Source organism: Cucumis melo, unplaced genomic scaffold, assembly GCF_025177605.1.
Source record: "Cucumis melo cultivar AY unplaced genomic scaffold, USDA_Cmelo_AY_1.0 utg001855l, whole genome shotgun sequence".
Classification (NCBI taxonomy): Eukaryota; Viridiplantae; Streptophyta; class Magnoliopsida; order Cucurbitales; family Cucurbitaceae; genus Cucumis; species Cucumis melo.
In genome coordinates, this window is record NW_026124817.1 from 13,989 (window position 1) to 22,486 (window position 8,498).

Here is an 8,498-nt window from a genome sequence, read left to right on the forward strand (position 1 = left end):
TTTCTTAACATCAAGCATGGTTTACTAGATAAAAATAAAAATGGTAACTCTAACAATTTCTTTGTCCTCAACGCCTCTAAATTTCCAGGAATTAGTCACTTCAACAGTCTTCGATGGTTATACAGGTATCCAAAATACAAACGAGATGGATGTTTGTTGTCCCAACCATTTTTCTAAGTTCCGATCCCGATAAGGAAAAGGTATAATTTATAACAAAGTTTTCGTGTTGTTGATTCCTAGGTGTAGTGCTTCTTCCCCTCTGCTACCTATTTTTACTAGTGAATATTTTTACTAGTGGAGTAGGGTTGACTTAATCCATAGGTTACACCTTTCGCTTAATACTAGAATCGACAATTCTAGCATCTAAGGTTACATTAATCGGGGATACACGACAGAAGGAATTTTTTGATTTTCAAATTGCACCTCCAAGAAGCGTAGATTTATTTCAATTATTGTTTTCTTTCTATCCCGAATACTGTGTCTTTCTACTAAGACGGAGAGCGGTAAAGAAAATTGAAAAAAAAAAAAATCAAATCGCACCATCTCTGTAATAGGTGAATGCCTCTTTTTCCCCGGAAGTTGTCGGAATTATTCGTAATAAGATATTGGCTACAATTGAAAAGGTCTTATCGATAAAATTTCCATTTATCCCACCAGATCTAGGCATCGGTAACAACCCCATTCTATAATTTCTTTTAATTACCTCTCGTGAGAAAATGATCCCACAAACAAAGGAATTGCATAGTACGAAATAACATAAAAACGGATTCATTAAAAAATCCCACTCGATATTAAAATTGTTTCTTTTTGATTTCACAGGAATCAATAAAAGAGAAGAAATATTTCAATCCGGTTAAATTTCATCCAAATGTAGTAGGATCAGAATGAAGAGAACTATTCTGATTTCAGCGAAGTTGAAGAAAAAAAGAATTTTATTTATCTGACTGGGGTAATTCTAGAAGTTTTTTGATTGAATTATGATACAAAAAAGAGCAAAAAGAATCGAATAATCATTCTATGATTCATAACTTGTGACTAGATATATGTATGGGATAAACAGTTGTTGGTGAAAAATCGAAAACTGTAAAAGTCGAATTTTTAGAAAAAAGGAATCATAGTTTAAAAAACTAAATAGAATCATGAGCTAAAAGTATCCATTAAACATAGTTAAAAAAAAATTATTTGTATAGTTAGAATTGGTTGGACGTGCCTATCAAAAAAAAAATTGAATATTAATGACTCACTATTAACTCGGTTTCTGGGCCATAATCATTCTGTAGGAGAGATGGCCGAGTGGTTGAAGGCGTAGCATTGGAACTGCTATGTAGGCTTTTGTTTACCGAGGGTTCGAATCCCTCTCTTTCCGTACTAATTCAACAATGTTACTGACCACAATGTATCAAATCAAATAACAATCGATACTATTATTCCAACGGTTAGACCTTTATGGATTCTTTATTTCGAATTTTTGTGGTACGGAAACGAAAAGACTGGAAAGAATGCACAAGAGATGAAAATCCCCCTACCGATCAATGATAGATGAATGATAGAAAAATTTCCGGATCAAAACCTTACTTTCCTTCGGTCTCTTTACTTAGACTTCGGCGAAGGGGAGGACGAAATTGTCCGAACCCTTGTTTTTTAGTTAGGTTTAAGTCTGACGAGAATAATATTCTACAACGAGCAATTCATTTATTTTTAAACTGACCCATTTACTATCTATTATTTGATTGACTAATCCTTTATATTGCAATGGCTGAAGAGTCAAATGTTTTGGCAATTCCTGAGGGGGGGATGAATCAAGATAATTTTGAATCAGTGTTCTCGATTTTTTTTCATCTTTTGCTGTAATAATATCTCGGGGTTTGCACCGATAACTTGGTATATCCACTATAGAACCATTAACTAAAATATGTCTATGATTAACTAATTGTCGGGCTTGAGGAATAGTCGAAGCCATACCCAATCGAAAAAGGATGTTATCCAAACGCATTTCAAGTAATTGTAGTAAAACTTGACCCGTTGATCCTTTGGCTTTTCCGGCGATACGAACGTATTTAAGTAATTGTCGTTCTGTAAGACCATAATGAAAACGCAATTTTTGTTTTTCTTCTAAACGAATACGATATTGAGATTTTTTACCGGAACGCGATTGGTTTTTAAGATCGTTTCCGGTTTTGGGCCTTTTACTAGTTAGTCCCGGTAAAGCCCCCAGACGGCGTATTTTTTTGAAACGAGGCCCTCTGTAACGCGACATAAAGACTCCTTATTTTATTTTATTTAAATTTCATAAACATTTTATTTTATTTAAATTTCATAAACTTAAATGAAAACTAAATGATAAATATTATAAATGAAGTGAAATCCAGTAAAGTATTGTACTACAAAACAAAGAATAATTAGATAACTTGGATCAATATCCGGATCCTATTGTATATGTAAATGATATAAAAAAGTAAGAGTTCCTTTCTTGATTTGTTCTACAGAAATAGAACCCCTCCTTTAGTCATAAAGGTAAGTAAGTTCCTACGACATCATAGATCGGTGACCTTTGAAAAAGGGTAAGAAGTCGTTTCTTTATTTATTTGATTTATCAATTATGTCAAAAATAAAATCAATAGAGAAAAGCCGGCTATCGGAATCGAACCGATGACCATCGCATTACAAATGCGATGCTCTAACCTCTGAGCTAAGCGGGCTCACATAACAGAAATGTTACATGCATAGTAATTTACTAAATTACTGGGATCTTAGCTATTCCTAATTAATATGAATATAGAATCTAATTTCATTTCAAATAAATATTCAATATTGGAATTGTTCTATTATAGAACATAATAATTAATATAACGATTAATAGAATATAGCGATAGAAAATTTTGATCTATTTATCAAATGGATGTGTATCAATAATTAATGTGTTAATCTTAATTGCATTTAATGCAATTGAGATGATAATGAAGCGTTTCTATGTTTTCATTCTGAAAGGTGGAAGATAAGACGAACAAGGGAATCGACCGTTTAAGTATTAAATTTTTTACTAAAAAAATAATAGAAAGAGGGGCAAATATATATGTTCATATATCTATCTATATTGATATATATTGAATTGCAGATACAGAAATGATAGAATCATTTTGGATCGGAACAAATATGGGTCTCCGATAGAGAAGAGAGAGATGAAAGAAGATAGACAAGAAATCCAATAGGAGGAAACACTTTTCAATAGAGGAATCGGTATTCTAATGACTTGAGTGGTTCCAGTATAATACAAATGAAAGAAAACGGGGAAGGACATCATAATGCGATACTAATCTTAAAAGAGGGGGATATGGCGAAATCGGTAGACGCTACGGACTTAATTAGATTGAGCCTTGGTATGGAAACCTACTAAGTGATAACTTTCAAATTCAGAGAAACCCTGGAATTAAAAATGGGCAATCCTGAGCCAAATCCTTTTTTCCGAAAAAAAAGGGTAGGTGCAGAGACTCAATGGAAGCTGTTCTAACAAATGGAGTTGACGACGTTGCGTTAGTAAAGGAATGAATCCTTCCATCGAAACTCCAGAAACGATGAAAGATAAACGTATTACGTACTGAAATACTATATTGATTAATGACAACTCGAATCTCTATTTTTTATATTTCTATAATTTTTTATATTTATATTTATATATATATATAAAATTATATATAAAAATGAACGAATTGTTATGAATCGATTCCAAGATCTACAAGTTGAAAAAATAATCGAATATTCATTGATCAAATCATTTACTCCATCATAGTCTGATAGATCTTTTGAAGAATTGATTAATCAGATCGAATAGAATAAAGATAGAGTCCCATTCTACATGTCAATAACGACAAAAATGAAATTTATAGTAAGAGGAAAATCCGTCGACTTTTAAAATCGTGAGGGTTCAAGTCCCTCTATCCCCAAAACCCTAAAAAGGCCCGTTGGCCTCTTTAATTATTTATCCGTTCATTAGCAATTCAGACTTTGTTATGTTTCTCATTCATTCGACTCTTTCACAAGCGTATTTGAGCGGAAATTTGATTTCTTATCACAAGGCTTGTGGTATATATTCTATATGATAGACGTACAAACGAACATCCTTGCGCAAGTAATCTGTGAAATTTGAATGATTAACTGTCTACTGTACTGAAACTTCGAAAGGCTTATCCAAGCCCTGAAATTTCGTATATCTTCAAAAAGAAGACTTTGGAATACCTTTTTTCTTATTTACAATTGACATAGACCAAAGTCATCTATTAAAATAAGGATAATGTGTCGGAAATGGCCGGGATAGCTCAGTTGGTAGAGCAGAGGACTGAAAATCCTCGTGTCACCAGTTCAAATCTGGTTCTTGGCACATCATGAATTTGTATGAGTATCTATTCTACGGATTCATTAATAATATAGATCATGAAAAATACTGATACATGATGATGTCTGGAAATCTACCCTTTAACTAAACTATATATATTTTTTACTCTATTTATAGATGTCGAAAATAGACAAGTAAAGATAAAGAGGATATTTATAGAAATATGTAAAGGATGTATATAGATATGTAAAAGAAAAGAATTTTCTTTTGTTTCCTCTTCTTTTTTATTTGTTCATACTCTGTCTCCTGGCGTTCAATTCCTATTTTATACATATTTGAAAGTTTCAATTAGTTCCTTATAAGACCCAAAAGTCTAGTCTAGGGGAGTTGAAAGGCGGGAATGGCCAAGATTCATCTCAGATACAGTACAAATAGAATCCGATTCTCTTTTCATATTATATTTCTTCATTTCACCCTATGTGACTTTTTAAAGCACATCTATAAGTCATATGCGTGATACATAGTTCATAATGCAGAACTCATTTAGTTCATCCTATTAGCTTGTGGCTCATCCAAAATAAGTATCTTACAAATTGGATAATCTCACCAAATCTCTAATTGTATTTTTTTTAATCAATAATAATAAGATGAATGAGACTTCAATTACTATGCTATATCTATAAGAGAACGTAAAAATGTATTTGAATATCTTGAGTTGTCGAAGTGAAGATTAGTTTCGTATTATTTAATGAGCATCTTGTATTTCATAAAAATTGGGGGCAATATAATCCTTACGTAAGGGCCATCCTACCCAACTTTCAGGCATTAAGATACGCTTTAGACGTGGATGATTATCATAAGAAATTCCCAACATATCATAAGATTCCCTTTCTGGAAAATCCGCACTTTTCCAAACCCAGAAAACAGACGGAATTTTAGGATTTATCCTTGCGGCAAATACTTTTATGCATACCTCTTCCGGTTGATCTATACCATACTCGATTCTCGTAAGATGATACACACTAGCTAACAGTCCGCCTGGTGCTACATCATAAGCACATTGGGAACGTAGATAATTGTAACCATATACATATAAAATGACTGCAATGGAATGCCATTCCTCGGGCTTTATTTGTAAAGTCTCTATTCCTTGGTAATCGAAACCCAAAGATCTATGAACCAGTCCATGTTTGACTAGCCAAGAAGACAAATTACCCTGCATCTTCTCCCCCCCCCCATTTTTTTATTTTTATTTGTATAAGTATTTCCCATTTACAATGAAAAATTGATGAAGATTCACTCGTTCTTTGCTTTGTTATTCTGTACAAAAAAAGTATACGGCCTAATTTACTAATTCGTAGGAAGAGACTGCACTTTTGTATTTGAAAAAAGTTTCAGGAGGGATGATCTCTGAAGTAGATGATGGTTGATAGAGTAATCCTTGATCGTAATTTCCAGTATTAGTACTTGGGCCAACATGAAATTTGTGATTGGTAGTAAAACACCGATTTTCCTCTTGAGACTTAATTCGATCTTCATAGATTTCTCGAGATATTTTCTTACGAAGTTTTGTTATAGCATCTATAACAGCCTCGGGTTTAGGCGGACAACCCGGCAAATACACATCGACAGGAATTAACTTATCGACTCCCCGAACAGTACTATAAGAATCGGTACTGAACATCCCTCCTGTAATTGTACATGCTCCCATAGCAATAACATATTTTGGTTCAGGCATTTGCTCATATAATCTTACTAAAGAAGGAGCCATTTTCATTGTTACCGTACCCGCTGTTAAAATTAAGTCTGCCTGTCTAGGACTAGATCTTGGTACCAGTCCATAACGATCAAAGTCGAATCGTGAACCTATTAATGAAGCGAATTCAATGAAGCAACAACTGGTACCATAGAGAAGCGGCCATAAACTGGAGAGTCTTGACCAATTTGAAAGATCATTTGATGTAGTTGAAATAACTGAAGTTTGGGTTGTTCGATCAAGTAAGGGAAACTCGATGGAATTCATAACTGTCTCAATGTTTTTTTTAATTGTCTGAATATTCAAAAACTAAGACCATTCCAATGCTCCTTTTCGCCATGCATAAACTAAACCGACAATTAGGATAAGCACGAAAATTAAAGCTTCTATAAAGACGGATACCCCTAATACATCAAAACTCATTGCCCACGGATAAAGAAAAACTGTTTCAACATCAAAAACAACAAAAACTAGAGCAAACATATAATAACGGATTCTAAATTGTACCCAAGCATCGCCCATTGGTTCTATTCCCGATTCATAACTCGAAAGTTTCTCTGGCTCTTTGCTAAGAGGGGCTAAAACTCCAGAAATTAGAAATGCCAAAATAGGAATAAGACTTGATATTATTAGAAATACCCAGAAAATATCATATTCGTAAAGCAGAAACATAAACGTACTCCTATCAATGTGGAAAATATACCGGATTAGTCGATCGGTACATGTCTCGTTTGAAGATTCATCCACTATAATCCTATTTATATAATATCTATTATATCCATAATAAATATATATTAAATATTATATATTTATATAGAGAGGATACATATAGTCGGAATTTCCATTTAGGAACTTTTAGTGATTGAAGAAGGAAAGAGAAGACGACTACTTTAGTTTTGTGCTTTACTAGATAAGGTATACCAACAGAAAAGCCTATTTGAGAATGTTTACAATGAAAGTTACCAAAGATCTTCGTTTCTCAAACTCTAGCTTGTCCACAAATAAAATACAGTAAGTCGTTCCTAGATCCATGTGATTTACTAGTGCATTCGATTTGCATTGGGTTATGGTGGAGTTTTTAACCGGTTTCATGTCATGATTTTGACTCCAAAAATTTACTAGAATTGGGTAGGTATCCCAAAGAAAAGAAGTATTACTAATTTCTTGATTTTGTATGGGAAAATAGGAAAATTTTCATATGTAATTCATCTACAAAGATAAGACATTAATGATGAACCAAATCAAGTGGCCAATTACAAACAATACAAACAATAATGAGGAAAGGAAAACGATTCTATTTTTGAATTATTAATAATATAGGGCTATACGGACTCGAACCGTAGACCTTCTCGGTAAAACAGATCAAACTTATTATTATCAAAATGATTTGAACTGTTTCAAAGACCCAACATGCATTTTTTTGCATTGGGCTCTTTCATTAACTGTTATAAATAAGTTAGTCTACCATATTTTTTCTTGACAGAAAGAAAGGGAGATGGTTCCATGTGCTCTGATTCATTATTTTGATTCGAATCTCGGAGCACTACCAAAGTTTTTCAAAGAAGGGGTTATCCTGACGTAGGTATGCTTCTGACCTAGATCAACTTAAGTTAAATGGAATCTCTATCGTCCTGCTTCTGCTTAAAGAATAAAATATGAAACTTCATACACCTTAAAGTTGTTCATAAGATAGGACGAAAGATCATTTTTTTTGAGGTCCTGATACTCATTATGCCTAGCATTGAATAGACTGGGTATTCACCTTATCAATATCTCAAATCAATGATGGATTTTTTTAGTGCCTAAATGGGGCACTCGATTCGGACCGAACTTTTTGTCAGGCTACTGTTCTCTTGTTTTGTTCCCTAAAAGTAATAGAGTAAGACATCGATTTCTCAATAAGATCAACTTTTTTGATTACATGATGTACTTCTCTGAAAAACATTGGCGCGCGTGTAAACGAGGTGCTCTACCAACTGAGCTATAGCCCTTGTGATACATATCTTATCATGTAGATAATTTCTTGTCAAGATGAATATTCTATAATCTATTTTGTTGATTTGTTTGATTGGTATTGCTTATCAATAATATTCGATTTATAATCTATCGATGTGATAGGGCTCATTTTTTTTTCTTTGTGATGATAAATGACCTACTTAACTCAGTGGTTAGAGTATCGCTTTCATACGGCGGGAGTCATTGGTTCAAATCCAATAGTAGGTAGAACTTATTAGATACCACAGAAGCAATGGTATCTAATAAGTTTTTCTACTCAACTTTGTTCTAGTGATTTTCTATCTTTTCCATCCGACTCTATATTTATTTCATTTTTTAATTGTAATTCTTTTTTCCATGAAAATTTCATTTCACTTTATTATTTAGACGCATTAACTAGGTACGCCATTGATAGCC

The 8,498-nt window shown here is 33.2% G+C and overlaps 3 non-coding genes across 3 annotated transcripts; 2 read left to right on the forward strand and 1 right to left on the reverse strand.

Annotated features, from left to right (window-relative positions):
- The first annotated feature begins 1,279 nt into the window (after window positions 1-1,279).
- TRNAS-GGA (transfer RNA serine (anticodon GGA)) lies at window positions 1,280-1,366 on the forward strand. The gene has a single exon. It is a non-coding gene; the product is annotated as a tRNA-Ser (tRNA).
- Window positions 1,367-2,626: 1,260 nt separating this feature from the next.
- Window positions 2,627-2,699, reverse strand: TRNAT-UGU (transfer RNA threonine (anticodon UGU)). Its single transcript has one exon. It is a non-coding gene; the product is annotated as a tRNA-Thr (tRNA).
- Window positions 2,700-4,302: 1,603 nt separating this feature from the next.
- Window positions 4,303-4,375, forward strand: TRNAF-GAA (transfer RNA phenylalanine (anticodon GAA)). The gene has a single exon. It is a non-coding gene; the product is annotated as a tRNA-Phe (tRNA).
- Window positions 4,376-8,498: the final 4,123 nt, after the last annotated feature.